We start from the raw sequence: 13,727 nt of genomic DNA, 5'->3' as shown, positions 1-13,727 counted from the left end.
TAACATATCCACCACTCAAATTACTTTGATATTTTCACTATACTAATTCACCACTAATACTTTATGGGTTCCGGAGTAGCGTGCTACTCATCGGAAAAGCGCTTTGACGCCTTGTCAGCGGTAGTAAGCGCCATATAAATGCAATTACAATTACAGTGGACCTCAATGCTGCCTCCCATTGGGGTAGCATTAGTGACATGGGACTTGTCGCAACACCATCCCCCCCACTGACCCCACGTTAACTGTGATGCCATAATTGGGGTGCTGTGGGTCCATCATAAACCCAGGTCCCAGTGCACTGGACTAACACGTTCTCCAAGGATCATACAAGACATTTGTTCATATTTTGAGATTCTGGAAAAGCAGATCGCTGGCACCTCCAAAAGAATGTTTGTAAAAACCTAAGTATTATTTTATGTATTTAGCTCTAAAATACGTTCGCATTGATTTCTTCATGTACCTTCAATATTACATTTATATTTCTAAGAGAAAAAACAGGTGTTTACTAATGTTCTACTGTGTAAGAGCTCCAACATTTCCCACGTCTATGCACAAATAGCTTTCTTTTGAGCTGCATTCTATGACGTACTAAACATTAATATACGCCCCAGAATACAACTCAAAACCCGGGACTGAATGACCTATTCATGCATGGCCTTGGACGCCTAGACCTGGGACAAGGTCTTCTTATTATACAATATTTATCAGCAGTAACTGCACCCCTCGCACTATTGATAGTCACTCCTCACCCCCACTCCTTTCTTCTTTCCTTTTCACCTCTTACTGGCACCAGAGGGAAGGCAGCCCGCTCCGGTGCATTTCAGGTGAAGCAGGGAGGCGCGAGGAGACAACGCCTCCAATCTGGCGGACTACGACCAGACTCTGACGTCAACGCCGTTGCCAGCGTCAGTCCCGCGCACACATAAGGGCTCCTCTCTTCATCGTAGATCACCAGCGGGCGCGAGGTAGAGGTCAGTGGTGATCCACACAAAGCATCAGCGGGACAGAAAACCGACGTTCGGACATCCCCAGCATGCATTGGTAGCCTGTGCACGAGACACTCGTAAGGCCAGGGGCAAAGAGGGAAATGGGAGTAGGGCCGCGGTGAAGTGTCAAATTGCTGTTCGGTTTGGATGTTTTGTGTTGTTCTTATTACAGGTGGGCGCGTCAACAAATTAACAGGGTGAGCACAGACAAGCCAAGGGTCTGGTGGGATCTTGGAGCCCGTGCACAAGGAGAGTCCTAAATATGTATGCTATGTAAATCAAACAAACATCATCTGAAATATGATCATCTCTTTAACATTCAAAAAAGTGTATTTCTTTAACATGTGGAAGCTTTGACATTAATACCTCACAGTATAACACTGCGCTGAGAAGAACCGGTTAAAAGTTATAGTTTTTAAACATACATGGTGCAAGTAAATCCAGAGAGCTCAAGCAGGAATTTGGGTAAAAAACCTGATTTTTTTTTAAACATGAACAATTAGTTAACTGATAACTGAGAGACGAGACAATTGTCATGTAAACCCTGTACATGGTCCAGATTATTATAGAGGAATATTATAGTCTATTAAATCAAACACAGTCGCTTTTTGTACAATTGGAATTCTGGACTCACATATTGGAAGGTGCTTCAGAAGTGATAATGAAGAAAAAAGTTTTGGTGAAATAAAATACTTGCCTAAGAACACATACTTTAGGAGCGGAAGCCGCGATTTATCCATGTTTTTTGGATTCACTTTGTGCAAATTAGCTAGTAACTAGGTATTTCTTTGTTTTTACTTATATTAAGGCTTTGTTCTTACATTTTTCTACAGTTTTTATATGGTGCAAACTTGGAACACGTCACATGAGTACAAATTACTTTACAAAACCCACATTTATGTTATTTATAGACAAGGAGAGATTTAAGGGATTTGCCCAGAATCACATGATGTTGAGCCAACTAGACTGGAACATGGCACCCCATGTACAAAGTGGGCAGCTATTTCTGTGAGGCCAAATTCTAGGTAGGAGGAGGCAGGCAGGCAGAAGCCACACATAAGGTCGGCTCATTTTGGGTTACGAGATTCCAACAGGATCTCAAGCTGAGGCAGAGCCAGACTTGAGGCTCGAGACTGGCCTCAGTAGTGTAGCAAATGGGGGGAGGGGGGTCTGCCCTGGGCAGCATGAGTTTTGGGGGCGACGGCCTCCCCTGTTCTTACCTGCTGTCTCGGGATGGCAAACACAGGGACCGCCACGAATGGCCAAAGGGCTATCTACGCCACTGGACTGGCTCAAGATTTCAGTGGCTTGCCCACCTTTAGTTCTTAGTTTTGTCTTTTTTTTTGTTGTTGCAGATTTATATAGCGCGAACTCTACCCAAAGGTATTGTAGCACTTTACTTGAGCACCAGTTACATTACACAAGGACACATTCATTTTTAAGTCTTTGCATTTTCTTTCGGGCAATTTTGTTCTCCGAGTTAGACTGTATGCAGTTGGGACTCAAACAAAACACCTATCCTATATAATAATTTAAACAACTTTGCATAATCTTAGGCAGCCTGCAAGGACAGTAACAGCATTTAACTCCTTATGCTTGCATAGTGTACACAACAATGCGCAGCAGAAGCCTGGGCTTTCCTACTCTGTACAGAAACAGTAGAGCACTGCGGTAGCAGTGTATACAGGGCTTCAAGCGGTGCGGGTATCCCCAGTCGCAGACCAGGCAAAAATTAAACACCGGCGCTGAAATATCACCCGTCTGGACCCTATAGTCATGTCCTAAGCAGGCAAAAAAACGATTGATTGCTCGATAATGGCACTCAATACCCTTCAGGAAATCCACGTCAGCAATTTACATTTCTCTAAGAGTATTAGCTTTTTTTCTGTATGTTGTAGTTCCGTATTTGTTTCATGCAACATAGGCACTTTCGTCAGTGGCGGCTCCTCTGCTATGTTGGAGGAGCGTCGCCCCACTGCTTTTAAGCAGTGGCAAGTAGAAACATAAAATGATAATAGCATTATTATCATTTTATGCTTCATGTCCTGCTGTTTTGCGGGTGGGCCTGGCTGCTCTGCTCTCGGAGCAGGGGAGGAGTGGAGGCCAAACCAGTCAAAGCCCACTTTCCCCGTTCTCCATGCAGGCTGCATTACAGCTTACATGGAGAACATCCCCACCCCTCCAGCCCCTGGCTAAGCGCCGTGTCACGGTGCTCAGACCAATCACAACGCTGCATTGCAGCGCTGTGATTGGTTTAGGGGAGGGAGCCTGGCTGCCTGCTTCCTGTTCCTGGAGTCGGAGGCAGGAGAGCAGGAGCGGGGACACGGGACCCGGCCTCAAGGTACCTTTTTTTTATTCCCCCCCCGTTACCCCCCTGTGACCCCCGCACCCACCGCGTGAGCCATGCCGGCCACCACTGACTTTCGTGTAAGCCATACTGTGAACTGAGTATCCTCTAGGTGTATGGGAAGATAGGGAGACAGGTGTTCATTAAGGTCGAGCCACTGGAATTATGCGATTAAGTGACTGTAGCTTTTTTCACATAATTATGGCTTTGTCGCATTTGTCATATAATCTTTGCCCAGACAGTATTACCATGTGCAAAAATGCTCTTGAGTAGAGGCTGAAGGCATTGCGAGTTTCTCACATTGCTTGTCACAAGGTTATAATCAGGGCCACTGGAATTATGCGGCAGGGGAGGGTAAAATTATGCAGCAGGCTTCAGTAAATTACGTGACAATGAAAGGCAAATTATGCAGCATTATACGGCACATTTTATAATAGCATTACGTTATTTTGTCAATTTTAAGCTTGGTAACACTATCTAGGCATTAGTTGTACCTCATTAGTGCTAGTTTAACACCCAAATATAGCAATAAGCTACAGAAAGGTGACCAGTCATGCTTTGCATAGGGACTTCCAATGCGTGGTAACATACATTGCTCCGTTTTTACTAACTTTTGAACCATTTCAGCTAGAATTTGTTTTTTTTGTTAAAATATGCAGATTAAGCGGCAGATGATGGATTAAGTGGCAAATGCAGCAAATATACAACTATGTGAAAATCTTCACAGTCGGACAATCACATAATTCCAGTGGCCCTAGTTATAATACTGTTCGTTCTAAATGTTTTTCAAATCCTTTTCCTCTCTGCAGAGTACAATGATAACAGATGTGCCAACTGTAATTACCAATTAATGTGAAAGTGTGTGAAGCTTGTATAGAAACTATTGAAATATTCACAGTGCTAAAAAGAAACAAAAATGTTGTGCTTATAGGTGAGGAATGAATGTGTGTGTATTAGCAAGGGATTGTGAAATGGTGGTGATGCAAAGAAAAACATGCAGGACACAGTGTAAAGACTGATGACGAGGAAGGAGATAGCATGAGGTATGCAGATGGAGGATTTCAGAAAGATGTCAGAGGATAAAGGGTGCAAGTATCTAACAGTCAGAGACTGCAGAGAAAAGTTGTCCCAAGGGGAAAACAAATGTGATCCAGACACTCTGAAGAAACCTACCTCTTCCATTGACCTTAGTAATGTTTCATTTACAGTCTCACATTTTCAGAAATTGAATATTTTTAATTCTGTGAATTCACAAGAAAATCATTGTTGTTACTTATTAAAGACACAAACAGAGGGCAACTACAGAAAAGTGTCTTTATTGCAACCCACAGAGAGGAGCAATGGAAAGGAGATTAGACACCACGTCCGAGAGCTTCAATGGTCGTGGACCCTAATACTCCACGCTAACACACTACAAGATTCCTGCCACATGGACAGGCTCATGTGGAAAGGCTCAAGACATATCCATGAGACAAGACAGAAGTAAACAACATCCTACAGAATTTAACATTTCTCTTTTATCTGATACTGATAACAACCTTTGGCAAAGCTAATAAGTCTTGTGTGATATGCCTGGATGCGATAACATGACTCACTGAGACACACCCAAACAATGGTCAGGTGGCACACAGTGTAAAGCAGAAAGGATTCCTAGTTGCGGTTCTTTGGCCATTGCCCTTTTAGAGATCCTACATCCAACTATTTAATCCCACTTAAAGTACTGAGTGTATGTGCACAGATGTGATGTCGCCCCATGCCATGTGAAACTTACAGCCAGTCCTTGCTTATCAGGTTACTGAACTGGGCATTGTGGAACCATGAATTTTACCATTACAATTCTAGTTTTGAAATAAAGATAGTAGGCAATGTTGTTGGATAAAATTCTAAAACAGTCTGTAGGTGTCACAGAACAGTGAGTCAAATGGAAGTATTAACATCCCAGCCATGGAAGCACTAGTGCAACCTTTTCACACAGAGAAAGTACAGCAAATGAAACAGAAATGCAAGAAAATAGACAGACACATGAAACATCACTTGTTCAGTGCTCCACGTCTTGGCATGCTTTGATAGAGGCTCTTTGATTTTGAATGCACTATGCGGATGGACGCTATCCAAGACCATACCCAGTGATTGCCTCCACAAGAACCACCCAAGATATGTATGCACCGAAACTGAGTAGGCCCAGCTGTACTGTAAGGGCAACCCCCTCCCACCAAGTCATTACAATCCCTGTTTCCAGACCTGGATTTTCTTGTGATAGCCTAATGCATTCTGAGTGCTGTAATCTTGTTTTGGATTAATGAGAATAATACCGCAAAATAGTGATCTGTAAGTGAAATGTTCTGGATTGGAAACGATGTCCAAAATGACCTGGAGTGAGGTGGCCACGCTTTTGATGGTGTATGTGTCAATGCTCTAATTAGCCAATTGCAAGGATCGATGGATACAATCTGAACTCTGTGAGTCTATCTAAGACCCTTTGAGTCTTCGTAAGACTGAAACATGGCTAATGAACAAACCAACACGAAACAAGGATTCAGGGTTAAAACCTTATGGGTTTTTTCAAAACTATGATCATTAGTGAAAGCAAAAGGTAATTAGTTAGTCATTAGGAGTTAGCATCAATCAAATTAGTCAAAACCTTATGTTACAGGAGGATTAACATTAAGTCAGCCTCTGAAGAAAACCCATAGAAAGAATTAAGTATAAATCAAACAGACAGACTGACATAGAGTCTGATCCCAAAGAAGGCCCAGAAAGAGCTTAATATAAATTAGAAAACAGACTAGCACAGAGTCTTCCTTCTAAGGAAACTCAGAAAGAACTGGCTCCTCTCCTAAAAACAGCCGTTTTTATAAGGCTTCAGACTACAGTAGACACATACTTGATATGGCATGTTATGACATATTAGCAATGTTTCTAAAATGCGAACTAATGATTATTCTGTTAAACACAATACTTCTAGAGACCCCTACTTCCTTATGTAATCTGTTGGAAAGGCTATGCGTAACTAATTAAGGAAACAAGCTAACATTTCATGTAATATAGAAATAAAATGACTAGTTTAGTAATGAATTACATTCATGAAGCATTGGCAGGAAACTTTGAAAAGTGACAAAATATAGGAACATCCTGAACCCCTGCTTACTTGTCAGAGAACAAATATTATAATACAGACCCACAGAATGAGGCTTCTTTTCAATGATTTGCCTGAAATGGAAGCGCACAAGCATACACAGAGAGGGTTGGACTGGGACTGGAACTAGGCTTGGGCACCAAAATAAAAGTGGTCCCTATTAGAAAATCAGATAGCTAAAAGAAAGTGGCCCACATTTGCAAATAGGGCAGTTTTAATCCTGTAAATACACTTGCATAGATATTTTACAAGGTATAGGAGACTGTGTGCATGTGTGCTTGTTACTGGCAATGTTTGGAGTAACATCAAGGAAATCAACAGTAAAAACTGGCCCACCAGGCCATAAAACCATCCCACAAGCCTAAAAATAAACGGCCCTAACACTGATCTATCAGACCAGCCCTGCAGGCACTACCTGATTGCCCTATGGACCAGTCCAGCCTAGCACATTGAGAAAGGTTTGCTCTCATCAAATAAATGTGCACCATTATTTTTGCAAATGTGAATAGCAGTCAATGCAGGCTAACTGGGTCCTAGTAATGCTAACTAAAACATGTCTAAATTAGGTATTATCTCTAATTAGTAAAATTCAGCCAACGTATGCTCATATTCTCCACAGGCCTCATTATGAGAGGGGTGATAGGTGTAAGGGAGATCTATCAAGCTTACCAGATGTAGTCCAGGTCTCCTGCTTACATTCTGGAACTTGTAGTCTTCACCTTATAATTGGATAATCTAGACTACAAATCCTAGAATGAAGATCTACTTGTTCATTGGTCTGGGAAATTTAGGATCTCTGGTGAGGTGTAGGCAAGCAGCGCAGTCCAGGCTCTTTGTGCTTCCTATGAAAGTGCACATTTAGACGCAGGGAGCAGGATAAATAAGGACCACCGCCAAGGTGGCACACCTTCCCCAGGAAAAATCTTGCATGCTTGCCTGTATTAATATCAGCTTGTGTGATGGGAGCACAAAATCCATCACTCGTTTGTGGGTCCAAGCGAGGCAAATGAGGGACCACCTTTGAAAACACACCTGCTGCAAGAGGCTTGTGGCACCTTCTGTAAATTTAAAACTATCTTCTCCAACTTTTGAAGCTCTAATGGGGCAGGGAGCTTTTTCCTTACTCCATGGCCAGCGTAATCGTAGACTTGGACCTCTTAACTTTCTTCATCTGGCTTCCTGTATGGAAGAGGTATTGCTAAATATTAACTGAAGTCAGGTGTCTAAATTGCACTGTGATGTTATCAATGTGGTTGTTGTGGTGCCCTATGTAATTTCATATGAGGCTGAGAGCAGTGTATTGCTGGGGTTGAATAGTTTAAACCGGTTTGTTTGAGGGTTTAGATGACTCAAGCAAAGATTTGACATCAAATTTCTCAGAAGGGGCTTCTTTACTTGGGCGCGAGGGCTGCGCCCACCCTATTACCGGCATTTGCATTTCTTTTAAAATGCTAAATAACACCAGTGATGTTGTTACTTAGTGTTAGAAATGGGATTTCTGGTTGGCTAGGGCTTGTGCCAAAGCCAGGCAGAAACCACCACTCTAGTCAGGGCTGGGGAGTTACACGCCAAAGATAACCCCTGCTCACCCCCTTGGTAGCTTGGCACGAGCAGTCAGGCTTATCCCGGAGGCGATGTGTAAAGCGTTTGCGCGCGCACCCAGCAACAACACCCAAGGCCCACCACAAAGGAAACTCCACACAAGGTATTATATAAAAATAGCCTTTGTATTATACCAAACACATTAGATAAAAACACACACTTTACAATGGGCCAACAGGCACGGGCAGAGTTTACAAGGGATTATATGTACAGGGGACAGGGCCACATGGACCACTGTCAGGAATTAGCACTTTGTAGAAATTAGCACATAGGACATAGGATATAGGAATAATACTTTAGAACATAGCACATACAATCACTGTAGCACTAAAATAGAACATGTAGCACACAACCAGTAACTACTGGTAACAGGTAAGTACCACCTACGCAACCCTAACCACCTTAGGAAAATGTCATACAGGGAACTAGGACCTCACTAGCACCACCTGTACTAGGAGTAAACAAACAACCACCTAAGTATCACAATACCTGTAGGGGTAATAGCACGTTACACATGATGCATCACATTCAGAGGTGTAGGGAAGGAAAACACATGATGCATAAAAACATTCAGCGGTGTAAAACAAGGCACATGACGCATAAAAACACATTCAGAGGTGCAGGAAAGGAACAATAGCGCAAAACTCCCATTAGCCACCACCTGTGGCAGTCCCTAGGCCAACTGGCCTCGTAGGGGGGCTAGGACGCCCTGTGTCACAAAGTCAGGGCTGGGCTGCGCAGGCTGCGCAAGCCAAAACGTGGAGGGGCCCAACCTAAACGGTGCAGCTGCCCACTAAGTGCTGGGCAGCTGTAGAAAGGAGCCTGGGCACCACGGTGCCTTTGGAACACAAATCGCAGTCACGTGGGGCCTCTCTGGGCTCTAGACAATTGAAATGCCCCGGGGCGCAGGGTAGGCTCCTGCCTGCTCCGGGGCTGGCAATGCAACGCGAGTCCTCGGTGGGAGGCGGGGTAGGCTCCCGCCCTCCTACTTCCGGTCCTGGGTGTCCCGGAGGCCCCGCCCTTGTCCTGCCTGACTTCCTGGCTGTCCCGGCCCGGGCTGCAGCGGTGATTTTCGTCGTCTCCACAGTGGCGATGAGGGGTGGGCTCCCTTGAATTATAAATCGGGACAAAACGACACAGCTGCAGGGTGGGCACCTGCTAGTTCCCAATAAAACAACAATCGAGGTGGGCACTCGATATCGGCAATGTCCCTGGCAGGGTGGGCACCTGCCAGGGGACTTCAGAATCGGCAAAGACGGGGCAAACGCCGGGTGGGCACCGGCTTTCAGAATTAAAGCGCTCCGAGCGCTAAAGGCAAATAACAGCGCTTCCAGGCGCTTAGGGATGCAAATAAAGCGCTCCCAGCGCTTTAAGAAGGATAATAACAAAGTCCAGCAAAAAGTCTCCCCTGCACACAGCAGCAGGTGGGGGGCAAGGCTGGACCCAGAGCCAGCTCACTGGGCTTCCAGGCAGGGAGGTAGTCCAAGTGGCGGTCCTCTGGTCCAGCAGCAGCAGCAGCCCCCCTCAGGTAGGATCCTGGCAGAGAACAGTTTCTGTGGGGACATAGCCCCATTTGTATACAGTACAACCCTTTGCTCTTGGTTCAGGGTTGTGGAAATTTAGCGTGCAAACTGAACATTATCTGCGCCATCTTGCCTCTCCCCAGCACCACGCACCGCGAATGCACGGCCGCCATTTTAGGCACCCCACTCTCTCCCCGCTCATTTTCGATCACCAGCGCTTTCCCCTAGCGCTGCGAGCACCCCCCCGCGCGACGGCCACCCCCGCTCTCTCATACAGGCCATAAACCCTCTCCTTCTGCGGAACCACATCCGACCGACATCCCATACATGGTCATGCCTCTCCTTTGATAACCCCCTTCCTCTGCGCCCCATTGTCCGAACTGGTCCCAGGCCATCACCTAGCCCTGCGGATGCAGTTTATTGCCCCTACTGTAAGGGAAACACCCCGCATCAAAGGGATTACAGTAGATCAAAGCCCCTACCCCCTGAGACCCGGCCGGTTGCACACACCCCCGGGAATTAGCGGAATTCCCTGCTGCGCGATAGCCATCTCCCACTGCGGGTAGGGTGGGAACCTCTACTGTAACTATGTGTGGGATCGGATCTGAGCCGGGGCTTCAGGGGATGTTCTTTCAGGCATCAAGAGAATCTCAAGAATGTACTATATGTAATAAAGCAATAAACCGGTGTATAAGAGACCAGGTCTCAGAGATGCGGTTAGAGCACCTCGTGACGATACCTTGCTGTCTGATCTGATGTGTTCTGCTCCGACGGAATAAAACTTTGTTTCCTGCCTTCCAGTCTCCGGCGCCTGCCTCTTTCATTGGTAAATTATCGAGTGGTATAAGAGGCGATTACCGCCGGGCAAATACTTGAAAGGTTATCGACTGAAACTGCCGCTACCATTTAACAATTGGCGTCCCAAACGTGGGGCCCATCAGCGACACGTGGATCCAGTGGGAGAGGTCCCGACGACAGAGTGAACGACTGCAACGATCGGGAGAGCTCCTGCCCAATAGACCCTCGTCTGGCAGCCGATCATCCGAACTTCACTGGTTCCGAGCAGACCTCTCTCGAGTGATCTACGGTCCTGACTGGGAACCATCAGGAGTGCCGCGGCAAATACGGAGAGTAGAGGACGATCGGGCGCTGGAGGCGGAAGACGAGAAACTGTCCACGCGGTCCGGGTAAGGTCGTGATACACGACAAAATGCGAAATAATTGATTGATTGTTTAAAGCTTTGGAAATACTAGTATTGCTCATTGATTGTGCTCATTGATTGTTCTCTTTGAGATATTCGCTGTCTACAAACGGGGAGGAGTACAAATACTCTCTCTCTCTCTCCCTTTGCAGATAGTGAAGGGTAGGTAACGCAGACTTTTGTCCCCGTTGAAACCCGTCGTGCCTATCTTTATCTCCCCATTGATTGATTGTCCGAACATTGATTGTTTTGGAGAATAGTGCTTTTTGAGATATTCTCTGTTTGCAAATAACGTAGAATAGGAATATTCTGTCTAGTCTTTGCAAATAGTGAAGGGTAGGTAATGCTGACTTTTGTCCCCGTTGAAACCCGTCATGCCTATCTTTATCTCCCATTGATTGATTGATTGATTGATTGTCCGAACACTAGTTGTTCGATATTGGTTCTTTGGAGGTATTCTCTGCTTGCAAATAACGAAGAATAGAGATATTCTGTCTAGTCTTTGCAAGCAGTGAAAAGATAGGTAGTGCTGACTTTTGTCCCCATTGAAACCCGTCATGCCTATCTTCTCCCCACTGATTGGTAGTTGGTTCTGCCCGGACCGCTTATTAGAGGTGAACCATCCGGCTCCACTGGAGGGCACCCCTAATAAGGACATGTTCACTAAATATGGACTAGTCGCCGTAGCTTATACCAAGCTATGGCATAAATATACAAAGAAGGACCCCGAGAGTCAGTGGCCACTGATGGGATCCTTCGACGACCATAAGATAGAAGCGCTAGAAATAGCTCTGCGTAGCAATAAGACGACGCCTACTATGCTTGACAGTATCGGCATGTGGCGCAAAGAAGCAACGCAACGGAAAAAGAGGGAAGAAGTAAAAGCAGAAAAGGAATTACGAAAGGCAGCTCACCTTGCCGCTAGAAGGTTAGAAGAAGACATAAAGGAGAGAAGGGAAACTAAATTAAGACAGGAGCCCGAAACCTCAGGACAGTACGCTGTTAGGACCCCTTCTTTGCTCTACCCTGAGTTGTCCTCCAAGCAGCGAACGAATGACGAACTACTGTTAGGTCCCCCGATCATTTACATGCCCCCTCCATATGCACCCTCCCAGTCAGTAGTGCAACATCTACAACCCCCGAACACGAGCGAAAGCAGTACAGAGGCCTCGGTCCTCACGGCCTCCGCGCCGGCCGAGCCTCCTGTGCTGGACACAACGTCGGCTATAACGTTAGACGACCCAGAGATGAGAAAGAAAGAGTCCACCAGAATGAATCGGCTAGCGAAGGATGAACGAACAGGAATCGACAAGATAGTAAAGGCACTGGTAGGATCCTTTTTGACCTTACAAAAACTAAAATAATGCTAGGAGTTAGCCCTTTGTGGGACATATGAAACCAAGGGAAGGAGTCAAGCTCACGGTCGAGACGACCACGAGGTAGCCCGACTCCATTACTCTCGCTACCTAAACATGTCTGCCCTACTGCCCACCCCGCCCAATAAGCATGACAAAATCCCGCACAAACGGAAGCCTGCTGACACCCACCATCGACGTCACCAAACTAGGGCTAGATCGCGCACAATTGGGCTATGTTATTTTTCCGATTGCACAGTAACCTCCTTGTGCTCGTCATCAGATTGCAAATATGTACAAACACTCCAACGAAGTAGTATAGTTATAACATTTTAATAACTTATAGGATATAACAAACACACCAACAGGATAAACAGGTTAAAACACGTTTTAAAACAACTATTTGCATGACAGTCTGTTGCAACCTCCATCCCAAAGCCTTAACGTCCACGTGACACCGTCCTCGCCTCTCCTTCCTCGAAATTGCAACATTGGCCTGTTTTGGGCGGTTCTTTTAGTCGGCTTTGGGCTATAAAAGCCATGCAAAAATCCATTGACCTCAGTGGCGGACGACTGTGCGAATAGGCCGGAGGCTATACGAAGCGCCGAAGTTCTGGCAACCCCAAGGCGGAGCCCGCCACGCTGTGCGGGCCTTTCCGCTTTCTCTTCTTTCTTTAATAAGGGCTGATGCCCTGGCGGGGGGAGGCGACGCAGACGGGCCTCCCCCACCTCCCCAGGTGGAGACTCGCCAGGCACCCCAACCATCTTTTTCATCGGCCTGCTGAATTTCACCCTGGCACGCTGTGCGGATCTTCCCATTCTCTTCTTCCTCCAATAACGGAGGGGTGCCCTGGCGGGGGGAAGCGACGCGGACGGACCTCCCCCACCTCCCCAGGTGGAGGCTCGCCAGCAGATGAGGGCACCCCAACCGTCTTTGACTCACCGGCCAGCTAAGCTGCACCCAACCGTCTTTGACTCACCGGCCAGCTAAGCTGCACCCAACCGTCTTTGACTCGCCGGCCAGCTAAGCTGCACCCAACCATCTTTTTCATCGGTCTGCTGGATCGCACCCTGCCACGTCGAGTGGATCCTCCCATTCTTTTCTTCTTCCTTCAATAGCGGAGGGGTGCCCTGGCCGGGGGAAGCGACGCGGACGGGCTTCCCCCGCCTCCCCAGGTGGAGGCTCGCCAGCAGACGAGGGCACCCCAACCGCATCTTTCACACGTCAGCCAGCTGAGTTGCGCCCTGCCACTTCATTCGCCGTTCGGCTGAGCCGGCGCCCCTGCACGCGGCCGCCAGGCAACCACCCAAGCACCGGGTTCACCAGGACTGCCGCTAGCACCCGACGTGAGGAGTGGGCCCCCGCAGCAAGGTAATCGGGGACCCACCCCGGTGGTGATACCATCCAAACTGCTGTCGTCGCTGCTACTGGAATCACCCCGGTAGCAGTACCATCCGAACTGCCGGTGTTACTGCTGCTGGCTCCTCTCCGGTGACTGTACCGAAGAGCTGCTGCTACTGCTGCCATTGAACTCCGGCGGTCGACTCCTCCGGATCCAGGCCTAAAGCCCACCGT

The 13,727-nt window shown here is 46.9% G+C and overlaps 1 protein-coding gene across 1 annotated transcript in view; it reads left to right on the top strand.

Moving 5' to 3' along the window:
• Positions 1 to 899: 899 nt before the first annotated feature.
• The window catches only part of LOC146856389 (retinol dehydrogenase 16-like), a 104,624-nt gene continuing 91,796 nt past the window's right edge, over positions 900 to 13,727 (top strand). Inside the window, exon 1 of the mRNA XM_085654514.1 lies at positions 900 to 1,063. The gene's annotated coding sequence lies outside the window, so the exon portion shown is untranslated. The remainder of the gene's footprint in view (positions 1,064 to 13,727) is intronic.

Source organism: Triturus cristatus, chromosome 4_1, assembly GCF_964204655.1.
Source record: "Triturus cristatus chromosome 4_1, aTriCri1.1, whole genome shotgun sequence".
NCBI classification, from domain to species: domain Eukaryota; kingdom Metazoa; phylum Chordata; class Amphibia; order Caudata; family Salamandridae; genus Triturus; species Triturus cristatus.
The sequence above is the reverse complement of the archived record's forward strand: the minus strand, read 5'-3'. Positions and strand labels throughout refer to the sequence as shown.